The sequence below is a fragment of the Rhea pennata genome, chromosome 2 (genome assembly GCF_028389875.1).
Source record: "Rhea pennata isolate bPtePen1 chromosome 2, bPtePen1.pri, whole genome shotgun sequence".
Classification (NCBI taxonomy): Eukaryota; Metazoa; Chordata; class Aves; order Rheiformes; family Rheidae; genus Rhea; species Rhea pennata.
The window spans coordinates 66,467,735-66,484,674 of NC_084664.1; the positions used below are offsets into that span (position 1 = coordinate 66,467,735).

Sequence of the window (16,940 nt, forward strand, 5' to 3'; positions counted from 1 at the left end):
CACTTCCACTTTACCTTGCTGGGGATAAAAGGAGGTAGAGGGGAGCAGTTTTTGAACAAAAAAAGTTGGTTATTCTCTTGTTCTTAATCAAGGCTGGTGAATAGAGCTTTGTGCAAGAACAGAATAAGCTACACAAAAATTAGTAGCCATGTGCTCTCATCTCCTGCAATAAACACCATCCTGTAAATACTCTAGAATTAATGTGCCTTTAATTGTAGGTGACGTGAATGAAATTGTTTTTGACTTGCTCTTGCTTCCACAAACAAAAATCATTTCATTGATTATGCAATAGACACTTTAGTTTCAAGTAAAGGCTTTGGAAATACAAGATTTTACTTGAGTTATTTACAAGTCTGGACAAAGAATCATGTGTGACCTTTTTCAAGAATAACACTTGCAGGCAGCCTCTGTTCATCTTCATTTACTGTTATAAAAAAGTGCTATTGCTGTACTAGTAAGTGCGTGCTGGATGATCTAGTCTCTTTTAAGTAGTACTTGCATCTATTTAACACCTTGAATTTGGAAAGATTCCTATTGCTAAATCAATTTTTATGAAGTAAGTACTGTTCTTGAAGGCCTGCTGTATTTTAGCACTTCCATTTAATCAAGAGATTTCTGCTGATATTGCTATTTTCTTGCATTATTTCATACAGCTGTGCAAACAATATTCATATCCTTATACTAGTGCATCTGTTTATCACTGGTTTCTTAGTATGTCTAGAGAAGATAAGTTCAATGTACTTACAGTAGTAATATTTCACAGTTGAGCCATAAACTTGACTTCTTTAAAGGATTCCTAAAAGATTTAGTTTCATTATTGTTTTTTGGGGGGTAAATAGGCAGTTAATCATCCTAGTCCATAGCTCTGGAGATAGAGTAGGGCTTGGGGAGAGAGGAGGACAAAAGCATTGGTGCTCCATCAAGTTCCCGTTTAATGGGTTTCAAATGCGACTGAAAGTATTAAGCTAGGTATTAGACGTAGTGATGGTATATCACAACAGGCTTCTTGCGTTCTGGTTTTGTTTCTCAATACAAGCTTGGATTGACACTGTTTACAATGTCCCTCCATGCACTTAGTGTTATCACAGGGTGTAGTGTTTTCATTACTGTTTCTTTAACAACTTGAACTTACTGAGTGCATTTGTGTGTCTTGGAACCTTTCTTTCAATGCTAAGTGAACTTGATATATTCAGTCATGTTTCTTGCTTCTCTGGTCCAAATGAAGTAGATCAGGACTCATAACATTGCAGCTGAGCACCTGAAGTCTTTTGTCTTGCACTAGACAAAGTTGAAGATTCATCAGTAGCCTGAATCCTACACTGCGTTTATTTGTGTGGCGTTCACTTCGTAACATTCCAAATCTCCCTAAATGTGGTGAACCCACAGTAACTCGAGTTAATCTTGAATTAGGACTGAACTGTGCTGCAGCTGTTGCTACAAGTGTAACAATTACAAAACTGCTAGTTGAGAAATATCATCAGGAAGTGGGAAATAAGGTGCATCCATGCTTTGTAGGACTGTTTTGGGTATTCAGAATCTTCTGATGAATTCTGGGCAGCAAGGATCTCTCTGTAAGTAGTGACACCAACAATTGTTTTATGTTATGGCTTCTTGGCATTGTAAATTATTGCATTCATTTCTATTAAAGATTATAGCTCTGGGTGTAGAAGATGGGTTGTGTACTTCCAGTTCAGAGTAGGGTGTGACTTCTGAAAGGTGTTTGAATCCATCTTAGCTATTCCTCAGCTGAGGAGACTGACCTTGGATCTCTTGTTTCCTCTACTTTAACTTGCAATAAAGGAGGGGAAGGCCTTCACCAGCACTTTCTTTTTCCCCTTTTGCAGGCCAATTTCAAGTAACCTTTGCTGTTTTTTGGAGAAATATTTGTAGCCTCTGACCATCAGGAGAGGCCAGCAAACTAGGGATCTCTAATGGATGAATTCACTTCATTCTATTTCTCCCTACTATACTCTGTATGAAATAGAATAGGATTTGAAATAGGCCCTTGTGCTTGGAGTTTCCTGTTGGCTAGTTCTAAGCCTCTGCTCACAGGCTTGCTTTGAATAACCATTCTAAGATGCTTCTTCACTTCTCATGTAGTGTAAATGACTTGAGGCTCAGTCATCTTAAAGTTGACTTGATGCAAGTCCTTTACTGAATATAGTCCCTGATGTTAGAAAAGAAACAGCTTCAGTAGACATGGTAGAGTAGAGGTGGTTGGGGAGAATTTGGCATTCAACTGCAAGACTTGGCTCTTCAAGGTTTACTAGATAAGAAGTTAAAGAATGTGAGGGGGCATTTGAGATTGACACAGATCGCATCTTACCCAAAATAGAAATAGGCTTCCTAAGCATGATCACAGATTGCTAACCTGTCTTGTAAACTTAGTTCTCTTGCTTCTGCAGACCTTTTATTTTTGTACCAGGAAGTGGCAAGAAGTACTGTTGTAAAGGTTAACCTTTGTAGAAGTAATTTACTGGAGTGGAGAATAGCAGTCCTTATGTCAAATACAGCAAAGCAAGGTCCAGATGTCAGTGTGTGTGTGTGGTGCTTTTTTTTTTTTTTTTTTTTTTTTGGCTCAGTGCTATACTTTGCTCAAGACCAATGAATATACTCTTTAATATTGTGACTAACTATGCCATAGTATCTGAGATTGCAGGCTGTAGATAACAATTTCATAATTAGTAGCTGAGAGAATATTAGATAACAGCTCTGTTACCCTTCAGAGGAGCAAGAAATACTTCAAGCTTTCACTGCCTCAATGAAATTTTAAGTGTTAAGATTTGAGTGTAAGTCCTGGCTTTTGTAACAAATCTTGTAGGTTGTACCTTGTCCAACAAAAAGACAACTTCTTGCTTCAGAGTATATTTTAAAACTTTGTCACATGGAAGATGCTCTACTTCTGAAATAGAATAATAAAACACTGTACAACATTGTTTTCCTAAAACTTCTTACTAGTTTCACCTTCATTTGTAGAGGGTGGATTTTTTTAAGCTTACCAGTTATCTTATTCAAAAAGAAGAAAAGATACTTCCAATATAGTACTCATGTCTGAAGTGTACCTTTTGAATTCCTTATTGTAAAAAAAAATACACAGTGAGGATATTGGCCTAGATAATGGGACTTCTAGACAGAATGTTCCTGGCTATAGCAAACCTAAACTTGATACTGCTAACCAAATTAAATGGATCTATTTCCATCGTCTTCTGAAGAACAAGTTTTTGCAGGTATGTAATGTCATTTTGTGCTTAAGATGGGAAACTGAATAATCAGTGGGATATTCTCCCATCTAGAACTATTTAAAATTTAAGGCATAGCTATAGAGTGGCAAGTGAGTTAAGATGTGATGCCTTATTCAGCAGGTGTTCCCTTTGCTTTGATCAGGCATTTGCTGGAGAAAGAGGTTTAAGAAGTGTTGATGCTCAAGCACCTATATATGTCAATGAAACTGGTATAGTTATTTTTTAATTAAGCATATTTATTTTCTACAAGCCTTGATTCTCCACAGTAATAATGCTGTTATCTAAAGCAGACCTCTATTCCTGGTGTTTTTATCACTAGACCTGATAAATTTTAGGAACATCTTGTTGATCTTTACTGAATATAAGAAGTCCACAGAACTGTATACTCTGCTGTGTTTTCCCTTCCCCCAGCTGAAGCTTGCTTTTGGAATTGATATTTCTGTAATTCATTGAAGCACCTGTAAAATCTAAAGAGAAACAAGATTTTCCCCAATCTAGCTACTTGTTATCATGGTGTAACTTACTGTAAAATGCAACTATGCAGACTAAACATTATCCTTTCTCAGTCAGTTTGTGAGCTAAAAAAAAAATCACCAAAAAAGAAAATACTTGTAGGTGGAGAGGGGAGAGGGAAGGAAGCTTTTGCAGAACTGTGCTTTGCAATTTGAAATAATTTGTATAAACAAATAAACTAAATGGAAAACTCATGCTCTAGCTAATGGCTTCTGGTACTTTCATTTACTGGGAAAATAAACTTGTGTATATTTGAGGACAGTTGTATTACACTTGGATAATTTTTCTGGCATCACTAAGATGTAGAAACTTCAAAAATTTGGAAAGATTGACCAGAAGTCCTAGGGATTTGTAGAGATACATCCTTGACAGAAGAAGAGAAAAGGTTAAAACATCAGCTTTTTTTTCCTCTTAGACTTGCTGAAAAACCCAAAGCAGTTTTTGTTCCATCTCAGCTGCTGCAACCTTTAGATGCTTGCAATTAAAACTAAGATATTAGGCATAAAAAGCAACTTACATAAAAACTGATACAGAACTTAGCACTCATGCACTTGGACGAAAAGATAATCCCTTTGAAAGAGTTAATGAGCACAGCGTGGAAACAGTCTAACAAACAAAACTTGTGTACAATGGAGTTACTGTAGACATTGGGAAGAATGCTGTTGTGTCCTCACATATACACAGGAAGATAATTTGCTTGCTGCTGTAGTAGGTTGAGATAACATTTTCGGAGTCCATTAATGAAATCAAACTACCCTTTTATTAGTCATGTTTTAAGGTCAGCGTAGGGAAGGTAAAGTTGGCTGGCGCATATTAATTAGACGTGCCTTTAAGAGGAAAGCTTTGTATTTTTATTAAAATCATTTTAGGAGTGAAATATTCTGTTAGAATACTGGTAACACTTTGTGATGAATGATGAGTGCAGCTTACTTTTTTAAAATAACTTCTTGAATTGAAAGTCATCTGTCAGTATGTCCATCAGTTATGAGTAAGATCTCACTGAAAATAATGTTGAAGAGTCCATTTAAATCTTGCATATCCCAGATAAAAGTCGTTTGTGATTTTTAAAAAATCTGTTACTTTGAACTCATAAGTATCTTCAATCAGGCACCAAAGCTACTTTATTTCCCTAGCTCCAGTTCATGGTAATCTCAATGTTACTAGTGAACTAGTTGGGAGGTTTTTTGAATCTTACACAACTTCTGTGGTATGCATGCTCCTTTGCAACAGCTACTGATGATCTGAAGATCACCTTAAATCTTTCTGTTGTTAATCACAAATTCTCTATATGCAGTTGTTAATAAAGGTACTAATAGGTAGAAAAACATTAACTAATGGGTAGGGATTAACACATAGCAATGGAGTCTTTTTTTTTTTTTTTTTTTTTTTTTTTTTTTTTTTTTTGACTAATAGCTTTACAATGAACTCTTAAGAGGCCTTTTCTAATTATTTATTGAAATGGCAGATGTCTTAGTAACTTGTGTCTCTCCTCAGCTAGGGTGTAAGTGTAGAAGACATACTGTTTGTGGGATTCCAGTTGAATTTTACAGATCAAAACATTGTGCTTACACTAATGTTTAAGTCAGTATATTTCCTCTGAGAATTCTCACTTAAATGGGTGGGAGCATACTATAAAACCAGCTGGAGTTTGTTTCTTACAGAGAATTCAAAAAATGTTACTGATCAGGTGGGCCAGTTCATGGAATAGTAGGTCAAGAACCCCAGCTGAGAGGGGGCGTAAGCTGTTATGGGAAAATGCTTCTATTAATGTTTCTTGCTGTGTGGTTGCTGGAAACTCCCAACTCTTAAGAACTGGCATATCTTTCTGTTAAAGCATGTACGTGCAATACTAGATTTTGAGGAATGTTTCAGCTCCTCAGTAGCAACTTCGGTTTTAATTGAGACTGACCTGATTCTGAAGATCAATCTCCAATGATAATGATAGTCTTTCTCCACAGAAAAAGTAAATCTGGAAGATTTATCTCCATAATACACAAACACATACAACTTGTGCTACCTGAAACAAAATTCAGAGGGAGAATGGGAAGAAGAGAATGGCAGGGCTTTATGTGATGCTACAGAAATCTGGTAGAAGTGTGTGTTCTTGCTGTGCTTGTTACTGGAATCTGAGATTCCTGATTGTGTGTGTGTTACATAAACTATTCTTGTTCTGGCAAGACAAACTCAAAATGAGTTGTCTTATCTGAATTATTTTCTTCCTAGCTAGATTTCCCTGACAGGGGCATGGTACAGATCTGGGAGGAAAGAAAGCAATTGGAAGATACAAATGGAAACATAGTTGAGGACAGTGCAGCATGAGCACTGATTGTTGATGGTCTCTTAAAGTTGTATGGATTATGCATATTTAGGGATTAATGGAAATGAAAAAGAGTAATAGAGCTACATCAATAGCAGATCAAGAAACAATATATTCCCTGTCTGTTGTACTCCCTGAGTAGTAGTTCTTTAGCCCTATGGCTGTGGAAAGCGAGATCTGGAAAAAGTTCTCTGCTGTAGAACTGCTCACCCTCAGCTAATAAACAGTGTAAGATTGTTCTTACACCTTCCTTTGAATTTAATTCTAGACAAAAAGTGAGGGCCAAAGTAGATTTACTTCTGTGGTCAGGCTGAAACAGTTGAGATGTTTTCCAGCTCTGGTGAAAGTGAAAGAATCCTGGATTAGTCTACTTTGAAGTTATTGGTGAAGTTTGCAACTATGGATTAAAAGGAAATAAGGGGAAACAGAATACAGGAAGAACACAGAGAAACAAATCAGGATGGCATGTATAAGTTCTGTAAATGAACTGTATGTCATGTTAAAATTTCATTCCATTAATAGATTATGGAGATGTGTCTCCAAGATAAAAAGCACATTAAGTTGGTTGGTTAATTGCTACCTAGAGCATTTTTCTAACATTTTGTAGCTAATGTTAAGAAACATTTCTAATGTTTCTTATCTGGGCTATGATTGGAGGGAGAGAAGAGTAGATTGCTATCACAGAAGGCTTATAGGTGGTGTTTGATCTGCTTTCTCAGGGGACTAGACTAATGCAGTTGTGCTGCCTATCACTTCTCATTTGTCAGGGAGGTGATTTGAATAGTCTTGTTTCTTGCAAGTTTACTATAAATTAGTTTTCTGAAAATGTGGATGGAAGCGAGACCCTAAGGAAAGCTTCAGTAGCTTTGCTGCCCTTAATCTGCTATCCAGTCAGTTTGTGTGGCTTGGTACCAACTGTAACTGCTGCTACTCTTTGCCAAAATAAGCCTTGTGGGATGTAGAAGGCATCAGGAGGTGTTGGGATGGAGGGGACAGATGGAAGGCACGCTAGGATTTACTGTAGGATGGAGGTGAGAGGATTAGTTAGTTACAGAAATCAAATAGCCTTACCATTTATTGAACACCTTTTTACCACTGTGCTCCTCATCTTGAATAAGTAGTGCTATTGAGGGTAAAAGTATTTGCATGCAGTAATAGAACAGACATGAATATATTTCTAAATTCACTAGTCTGAAGAGCCAATATTTTTAGGCAGTTCTCTCCATGTTGCTAGCTGCGTTATCATCTTTCTTATTTTCACAAAAGCATCTTTCTATTTAATTTTCATCATATGTGAAATTGACCTCACAGCAGGTTCTAAATTCTCAGTGCTTTGGCAATTCAGAAATGTTATGAATTTAAATTGATTTTTAAAAACTGTTAGACTAGTCTGTTTGATTTGAGAACTGTGCTATCAAGAAAATGAAGAATCTACTGTCACCATCTTTTTTCTTTTAAAAAAGGATAAAGAGATTCAGTATTTGAAATTGAGTGGTACATATTAAAGTGAGATAGTTTGGAATACTTTGTTGTGTAAATATCATAAAAGAAATTTTAATGACTAATTCTTTTTCACACTTTTACATTACCAAGCAACCTTTTTAAGCTTATCAGAATAGTGTTTTGAGGGGCATAGGCAAAAGAGGAATGTGTTGTGACATATTAGGCAGAAAATTTGATGAAGAATATAAATCAAATAGTTCAGGGTTTTTTTTTTTTTTTTTTTTTTTTTTTGGTTAGTGGACAAGATGAGGACTCGGAGATAAATTACTGTTAATGGCATATTTGGCCCCAGCCTTAGTTCACAGAATTACAGACTAGTTTTCTAGTCAAAACTAACCACTTCTCTTTCCATAGCTGGGTTTGTCTGTCACTGGATATAAAATATTTGTGTGAATGGAGGGAGTTGAGAAGTGGAAAGAATGCCACATACTTCTTAAATAAATCATGGAATTTAAAGTGTAAATGCATCTGTATGTTGGAATCTAAATCAGTATTTTGTAATTTAGCACAAATCTCAAAATATTTGAAGCTGTTCTGTGAGTGTTGATTTTAACGTAGGCTTGTGTTGAGTGATACATAGAAGTAACTGTAAAAATAAGCTTTTACCTGCCTGCAAATTAAAGGTTTCCCTCTGCTTCTCCCTCCCCACACCTCCATACCACCAAAGGTGGCTTCTATATGCTACAACATCTCTTGAGACTGTAAACTGGATGTGGAAACTGTTTTGCAAGCAGCTGATGAACCAGTTTTAAAGCTCTGCTGCATACAGTTTGGGGGTGGGAAATGTGTAGTGGCTACTGGGGCAATTGCTACATTACAAATAGAGAAAGACTCAAGTTTTCCAAGGCACACAACTGAAAGTAGGTAATACACATTTGAGCTTTGAGTTCCATCATTGAAACTCTTCTCATTTAGAGTCACTTCTGCAAATAGAACATAAATGAATTTTTAAAAATAACAATAGAGCAACATGAAGAAGGTTGGAGAAGATTGACATCTGACTGCAATCTTAGAAGTCAAGCAAATTTGTTCTTGTTCCTCAAATGTCTTGTTATCCCTTTCAATTCCCAGTTATGTTCTTTTTTTTATCCTTTGTTTAAGTCAGTAGCACGTAAATAAGGTTTATTTTACTTTGCCACAAATGTTTCTGTCATCAGACGACAAATGAAACGAGGGTTAACAATTTGTTTGTGTTCTGCCTGTGAACTGTTTATTGGATCTTGTGTGGAGGGTTGAGCTACTTGTAAATCTTTAAAAATAGTCTTAAAGTTTGTCTGCTGTCAAGAAAGATGACGTCTTCTGATTATGAAGACTTTAAAAGGCAGAAGACTAATCAGACAGTAGAACTCCCCTCATTCAGCACAATGTAATATTTCAAGTACATAAAGTTTTTGTTTATGCTATATTGCTAATTATCAAAGTAAAAGGAATGATACTGCAAGGGCAAGTGATAGGAAATCAGTTATCTTTTATACATCACATCCTAATTAATTGTAGTCTGTCCTGTTGCTTTATTTATTTATTTATTTTTATTTTTTCTGCTATACCACTTATCCCTGTATGATGGTCACTAAGATGGCATTAAGAATGTTGCATTTTTATAGAATCTCCTTCCCTCTCTCTACCTGGTTGTTGGTTACTATCGTATGCATCAAGACTCAACAGAGAAGCTCAAACTGGTGCTTTTCATTGCCTAAGTATTCAGAGCATCAAGGTGAAACTTGGTTAAATTCCAGAGTTATTTTGGGAGCATCATAAAATCTCCCATTTAAAGTTACCTGTTAGTAGTGATGGAGCTAATTGACACCCATCATCCAAAATGAACTGTGGTCAGAAGATGGTAGCTTCTCTGTAAAATCAGTATGTTTGATAGATGACCTAGTGAGCTCTACCATCATTGTGCTAACATTATTCTGGAGTACTTGGGCTTCTGGACCTTGATAATCATTTGACATCCAGAAAAATCTTAGGCTTAGGTTAAACTGATATTTGATAGTTAGGTTCCAGCCACATCTTTTCAGTCTTTCACTCCTGCAGCTCCATAATAACCAGGATTAGCAATAGAAACTGTGTAGGTGTCAGTAGTCATGTTTTCCCCTTTCTCGTATTTTGCTGTAGGAATACAGTACTTTTCTTAACATGTGATACATTAACCAATGTTTGGTTTTAAAAAGCCTAGGACTGGAAGGTGTACCCTTGTTATTAGTATTACTTACACTGACTGTTTAGCAAAACAACTTAGCATGCTATCTTGAAAGCCAGGCATTTCTTGTGCTTACTTTCACACAGGTTGTATAGTTAATTGAGTGACTTTCCAGTAGCTAAATCCATCATTCACCATAGCACAATACAGATACAGTCTCTATGGAGTGTATACCTATTAACTGACTTTCTTAGCCATAACCCACTTACTGCAATTAGCTATGGCATTGTGTAAAGATGCAGGAGTGGAAAGTCCATGTTCATAATATTCATAAATGTGGAGGAAACCAGGTATTCTTCCTAACAATGTTATCTTAAAGCCTTTTATCCCAGGGCAGGAAAATTGTGGATTAAAGCACAAGCAGAATTATGAGTGCAAACCCAAAATAGAAAGTATACTCAGTATGAAAACTGATCTGTTTCTGGGGGATTGCACCATCTGGCTATGCTCTGCCATCCAAGAAACTAGCTAAATTCAAGTACGATTTTGTCCAATGCATGCCTGTTTCTTTTTCAGGTGACACATTCCCCTCAAGAAGTAGTGTTTCCTCATTTTCTGATTTTCTTCCTGTGCCATAGTGCTATCTTAGAACATGGATGGCAGCAAGAAGTTTAATCTACTAAATTATCCTCCAGAGAATAATCTTTAAGCCACTACTCTTTTGATTTCCTCAGTAGCTTCTCATCTGTCATTTAGGTGGATTGTCAGTGAACCCACTTCTTACACTGCCTATAAGAGAAAGTCAGCACTATGCTGTTGAAAACATAACAAATGTGTTTCTTTTGCAGCAAGCTTGTACCCATTGTTTTCAGCAGTCCTGCAAAGAAAGAGCACTTTCAGTCGATGGATTTTTTTTTTTAATTTTGAGGTTTTTGTTTTGTTTTCTTTTGTTTTCCCGGCTGATTAGTGTCTTCTGCCTTACACTGAGGGAAGAACCCAGGCTGGTGTTGTGGAACAAAGAGGGTCTTTCATTATTTGCAATTCCACACTCTAGCAGAGTTGTTACACTTGGTGCTAATTATTGAGTCCTGGAGGAATGCTTCTTTATTATTTGGCTCATCGGTAGGATTGGACTTTAAAGGATCCTGCAAATACTTTAAAGCCAGACATTTGGAAAAAAAATATGTATGTGCAGAGCATAAAATGACTATTAATAGAAAACTTACAAATAAATTGTAACATTCAAAGCAAAGAAGCTACCTGTTGCTGTGCTGACTAAGCATCTCAATTTGTTCCCTTCCCGTCCTCTCCATTCTACTTATGCATGTACAACTTAGCAAATATTCTAGTCCAAACTCCTTTAAGCCATGTTGGAAAAAAGCTGCTGTAGTTGGTGGCGAATTAATGTTCTTTTAATACAAAATACCCTGAGAAATTGTTCATACTCAGTAGCAGATACAGGTTTTATCTTTTTGCATCTGTTCAATAATGACAACAATTCTTAAGCTTCTGAGGATTTTTTTTCATGTGTGGGCTGTAGAACAATCTTGATCGTTTGAATTTCAATTTTGGAGTTACTTGTAAGTATTCATTGTCATCTTGATATGTGAATAACTAAGATCAAGTTAGGTAATAATAGCTAAAAGAGCAAAGTAAATTACAGAAGCTACCCTTAAGAAAAGCAAATTTAATAAAGGTTAAAGTAATGTTTGAGATAAATAATCTGGGGTTTAGCTATCTTCAGTTACCAAATGTTAAGCCCAAAGTTCAGATTTGCATTGCAATGGATGGAATGGATACCTTACAATTCTGATGATAAGTGAAGTCCAGAATTACGTTAAAACTGTTTCCACAGGGGAGACATTTATTCAGTCTGCAGAAGTCTAATGGCAAAAAGCTTTCTCTTATGCTGTTGCATACAGCTTTATTCGCTTGGTAAATCATGTTATTTTTTTTATGGCACGTTTGTGTTCAACAATACTTTCCTTTGAATATTTCAGGATACAGCGTGATTTTATGCAAGTCATACTGGTTTTGACATACTGCATCATCATTCTTTCTCCCCCTAAGTTCAGTTTGTTTGAAAAGATAGTGAAATATGTCCTACATTGTTGCAGATCATCCACGTACTTATTAGTGACTGTGGGAACTATTTTTTTTTTTTGGTTTTACTTGGCAGTGTTGTCTTGACCTTTGCTAACATAGCTGAGAGCAAGTCACTTTCCCTAAAGAGTGACAAAAGCATGTCTTCACGGTTCATTCTTTTTAGTTGTGAAAGGAGGGACAGTTGGGCTCTCTCTGTGTCATCAGCACAGTTATTTTCCCTGTTTCAGTTCAAGTCCCCTTGCTATACTATTGAATATCAAGTACATGCTAGAGCTGCCAATGGATCACTGAGGGCCTCATTTAGCCTACCAAGCCCTTTCAGCTTGTGGTGCCTGGCCAGCTTGATATTTTCACTCAAATGGGTTTGTAGGATGCCAGCAGAGAAATTACTTTTTGCTTTACAAGACAAACGCTTTCAAAAACTTTGAATGCCTGGTCATGACACTTTCACAGTCACTCTCTAAGACTACATCTTAGTTTTTCATGCAGAGGGTTTACATAAATCACAGTTAGGTTTTGGATTTAGTGCTGCTTGTTATATTTCCTCTTCCACAGGGGAGAAATACTTCCCCTTTGCAGTGCAACCACCATGCGAAAGGGAGGGAAAATGACATTCCCATGCTTAGTTCTCTAGTTCCCTACCTCAGAATAGGCTAATAACACATACCCAAGAGCACATTTACTTCTTTATAAACACTTTCTCTCTTCTCTGCAACTGATTGTGTCCAGCACACCACAAATTTTAAAGTCATGTATAACAGGCTGTATTGCTGCGCCCTGGAGCCTTTGGAAGCAGCTTAGTGGTGGTGAAGCTGACCATTTTAGCATTTGCCTGAATTTCAACCAAAGATTCAGACCTGCTGGTTTTATTTGCCTTGATGGAAAGATCAGTCAGCAGATGCTAGGCTTAGTTTAGTTGCTTTTTTTTTTTTTTTTTCCCCATTCAAAATTGATGTTTATGTGATGAAATCTGGATGTGTGAGCTCGTGGCCAATCCGATTTTAATGGACTACCCAACAAGTAGAGAACACAGGAACAAGTATTTTAGTACCTCATAAATTGCCTTACAAGCCATGTATTCAGTTTGACAGCGATGTAAGCCCTTTCCTGTGGCAAGAGTGCCATCACCCTTGTTTCAGCTCAAGTTTGTGCAAGTGTATTTTATGTGGATAAGAGGGAAATTTGGGGTGTTTGTCACAAAACCCATGAAGATAGTGTATCTGGTGAAAGTGTACCTGACTTATACACTGACATGACATGCAGGAAGCATATGGAAAACAAGAGAATTCAGAGTATGTACTTCTTTGTATAATTCTATTTTTCCAGCGCCTCAGAATCTCAAAAGAACTAGTTTAGGAAATTCAGTGAGGGAACTGATGACAAAGAGTAACAGGTTTCAGGTGTTTTATTGCTATCTGCTGAAAATTCAGAAATTACAGTCATTAGAGTGATTTATAAAAAAAGCTCTGAAATACTGATACTGTATTTTACAAACTAGTTCTTCCCCATATCCTCGTCTATTCTGAAATACCTATTTTAAAAAATAGATCAAAATTGAAAGAACTAAAGATTTTTTTCCATTATTTGATTTTTTCCTTTGAAGATATCTATTGAACTACTCTGAATTTAGGCACAAATACCATAATAATAAAGAACTTTAACAACAGTTAACTTACTATATTGTCCCAGCGACCTGGTCTTCAGAGGTTGTTTCGCTGGATGTAAATCCAGACCTATAAAACAAACCAGAGCTATTATATAAACAAGGATAATCATATAAAAGACCTTTTTAATGAAATGCAGGTGGCTTGAATGGATGAAGGATGTTTTTAAAAGCTAAGACATTTTAAAAATGATTACTAACCTCTATGTTTTTCTTTTATCAGAAGGATGTGCATTAATGGGGTTACTGCAAGCCTTAGGCTTTTTGAATGAAAAAAGTTCACAATGGAAAAGAAGACTTCAGGAAAAAAAAAACACTGTAAATGTCTTTTCATGTTCCTTTTAATATTATTTACCTGCTCTAAGTCTTCTTTTTTTCTCTAGATTTCTTTTTGCTCTGGTTGCTCATAATTTCTCTCTTAGCAACCACTTTTAACACGCTTTTTATTATAAAACTAGCCCTTTGAGCAATTCAGAGTTGGATTAATAATGTTAAAAGGATTGGTATACCAAATTTACTATCTGAAATTGGTTGTTTGAGAAGAGACTTAAATTGTGATTCTTTCTTGTAGTCTGTCTCTGCCTTCACTTGGTATCACCTCCCTTAAGGACAAAATTCTCATCATAATATTTTAATGCTAAGGCTTGAGAGTAGGCATTTGACTTCTTAAATGGTGGCATTTGTTTCTGTGTGCGCTGTCAGGGAATTAAGATTCTGCTCCTTGTTGGCTGTAGAAAAGATGTAATTGTTTGCTTGCCTCATGTAGTGGAAAGTTTTCATGGAAATACTTCTACAGGACATGAAGGGAGGTTCAAGAAGAGAATGAGTCAGAATATCTGTTGCTGCTGTGCAGCTCTTCCTTTCAACAAGATCAAGAGATGCTGAGCACTTGGAACTACCATTAAATAAGAAGTGGATGCTCATCTTTGAGTTGTAACTAAATCTTCTTCTTTAGAATCTGTATCTATAAAATAGATATATCGACCCACCTAGTGAAATTGTGCAAATGATTCAACAAATGTAATATAAAACTGTCTAGCTAGTAAAATTTATTAGAGTCACATTCTATGACTCCCTGCATTTATTGACTTATTTTGAGAAACGCCCTTTAAAATCTCTTTAAGAAATAGCCATGTATCTTTCATGTAAGAGGTTTTTCTGAAATTGTGTGGTTGTCCTTTGCATCAGTTTCTTCAACTTTTGTAGGAATCCTTTATAAATTGGAAGAATAGTAGGGGAAATTAAAAATATGTATATTTATAGTTTGAAGAGCTCATTAGCAAAGTCTTGAGTCTTGAGTGGCCTGCACTGATAGCTTACTTAAATAAACAAGGCCAACAGCACTGCACGCATCTGTAGCAAAATGAGGTCCTCCATCTGTCTTACATATTATTAATCTCACTTGAAATATAGTTAATACCTCAATTTCAGGTCAATCAAACACTTCTGAATCAAATATTTCTCTTTTTTTTCTTCCTTTCTTGCTCACAGGTTAACATTGAGTGTATCCACACTGCAATTGTAAAAGCTGTATGCATTAGTCTGCTTTAAGCTCTGTGCTGCTACCATTAGACTGCTGATGGTGCTTAGCCTTGTTACTATGAAACCAGGTCTCATGCTTTATATAAGTGTCTTTTTGAGAGTAAAAGAAAGCAGAATCTGAAACCTTTGTCTCTTGGTTAGCAATAGATAAATCCCCTTCCTGCTGACCTGAAGTGTTGCTTTTGTTCTCAGGCTCTGCCTTCAAAATAGTTACAGGTAGTCATGACTTTGTAGAATTTTCATACTTTTATGTGTGTGTGTCAAATAATGAACACGAAAGTCCACATTTTTGCACTTGGACACAGCATTGGCTTTGAAAAGATGAGTTGCACATATGGAATCTGTAGTTGGAATTAAGATCTTTGTAATGACCTGCAGATCTTGTGTGAAATGAAGAATCTATGTCAGAAAACTTTCAGAATTCAGCCATTAGGTAGAGTAAATATTTGAGCCTGAAGACTTTACACAACTGTTCTCACATGCATTGCTGAAGACCTGTTTTTCCTAATGGACAACCAAACTTTACCAATCATAGATTCATTCAAAGTTGGTCCCTGATAGCTTTCAGAGTTTGGATTTCCTTTAGATAGTCTGTGAATAGGTGAAACTTTAAAAAGCTATCTCTAAGCCTGAGACCATTTCACTTCTATTTTCTTTCTTCCAAAACTTCTAGCTCTTGTGTGGTCATACTGTATAGAGTATCAGCTTGATATTTGTTTCAATGCAGTTGCTAAGAATTATTCTGAAATGACTGATTCCTTGTCATTAGAAGTTCTTCAGAACTTTCTCCTATCAGCCAAGAGTTGAGATTTAAGAATTCAGTGTAATTAAAGCATCTCCTGGAAATGTGCAGCTTTGAGTTTATTATATGGCTGAATTTCCAACCAGACAAAAATCCTATAACAGAGAGTAAAATACAAGAAAGAAGACAAAATTTAACTGCAAACAGATACCTTCCATTGGAGCTGCTGGTCATATCTGCCATGGAAATGCTTTAAGTCATTGTCCCATAAGAGTTAACCTAATTAAAGCGATGTCTCTATATAGTAATTTACCTTATAAATTAATATATACCATTGTGGCCCTTTTACAATAGAGTGGAGGTACATACAAATGAAGTGAGCCTAGTAACACTGTATTTTAGCTTATAAGTCCATATCTTCTTTGCTTTAGCTTTCCCAAACATTGACCAGTTTTCTGCGCTGAAAAATATTTTGGCTAACAGTTCATCTCCAAGAATGAAGTTAAGAACAAGTTTGTCATAAAACAGTCCTCAGAAATGACATTTTCTTTGAGATGACATGATTTATGTTCCTTCTTAATGGATTGTAGAATGGAGAAGCCCTTCTTTTTGTCAGGAGCATGTGTTTTGGTCTACAAGTGAATATCAACCTGCATTTAATGAAATTACAAGCCTCTGGGAAAATCTCATGTTGAATATCCTCACTGGAAGCTTGTTGTGAGATAATACTAACTTCCATAAAGGGTTTCTCTACTGGAGATTTTTCCAGCTGAGGCTTAAGACGACTGTCTCAGCAGTCACAGTTCTAGGCAGCTGTGCTCTATGCTGACTATGGAACAAGGATCTGAAATGAAGTTCGTATGTTGACCCTGGTCCTCGTGAGTCTGAGTAGTGGGGAGGTGGAAGCCAACTGGTGTGAATGCAGAACTTGGAAAAGTGCCTATAGAGTTTAGAACTGGGGGTTACAGAGATTAAGAAGGAATATAGGAGAGTAGATATTAAAGTAGAGGAAGAGTGGAATAATGGACAGAGTTTGGGCATGGGAGGAAAAGAGATCAGCTGGCTGAGGAAGTATGAAGAAAGGAACTGACAGGCCCGAAGAGGGTGACATCATGCGTGATTGAAGTGGAGGAGCTGGAATTCCTTTGGACAAAGAGACTGGAACCAAA

General features: G+C 36.4%; 1 protein-coding gene across 1 annotated transcript in view; it reads left to right on the forward strand.

Annotated features, from left to right (window-relative positions):
• Positions 1-16,940, forward strand: part of RPRD1A (regulation of nuclear pre-mRNA domain containing 1A) — a 44,387-nt gene that overhangs the window by 16,947 nt on the left and 10,500 nt on the right. The window lies entirely within an intron of this gene.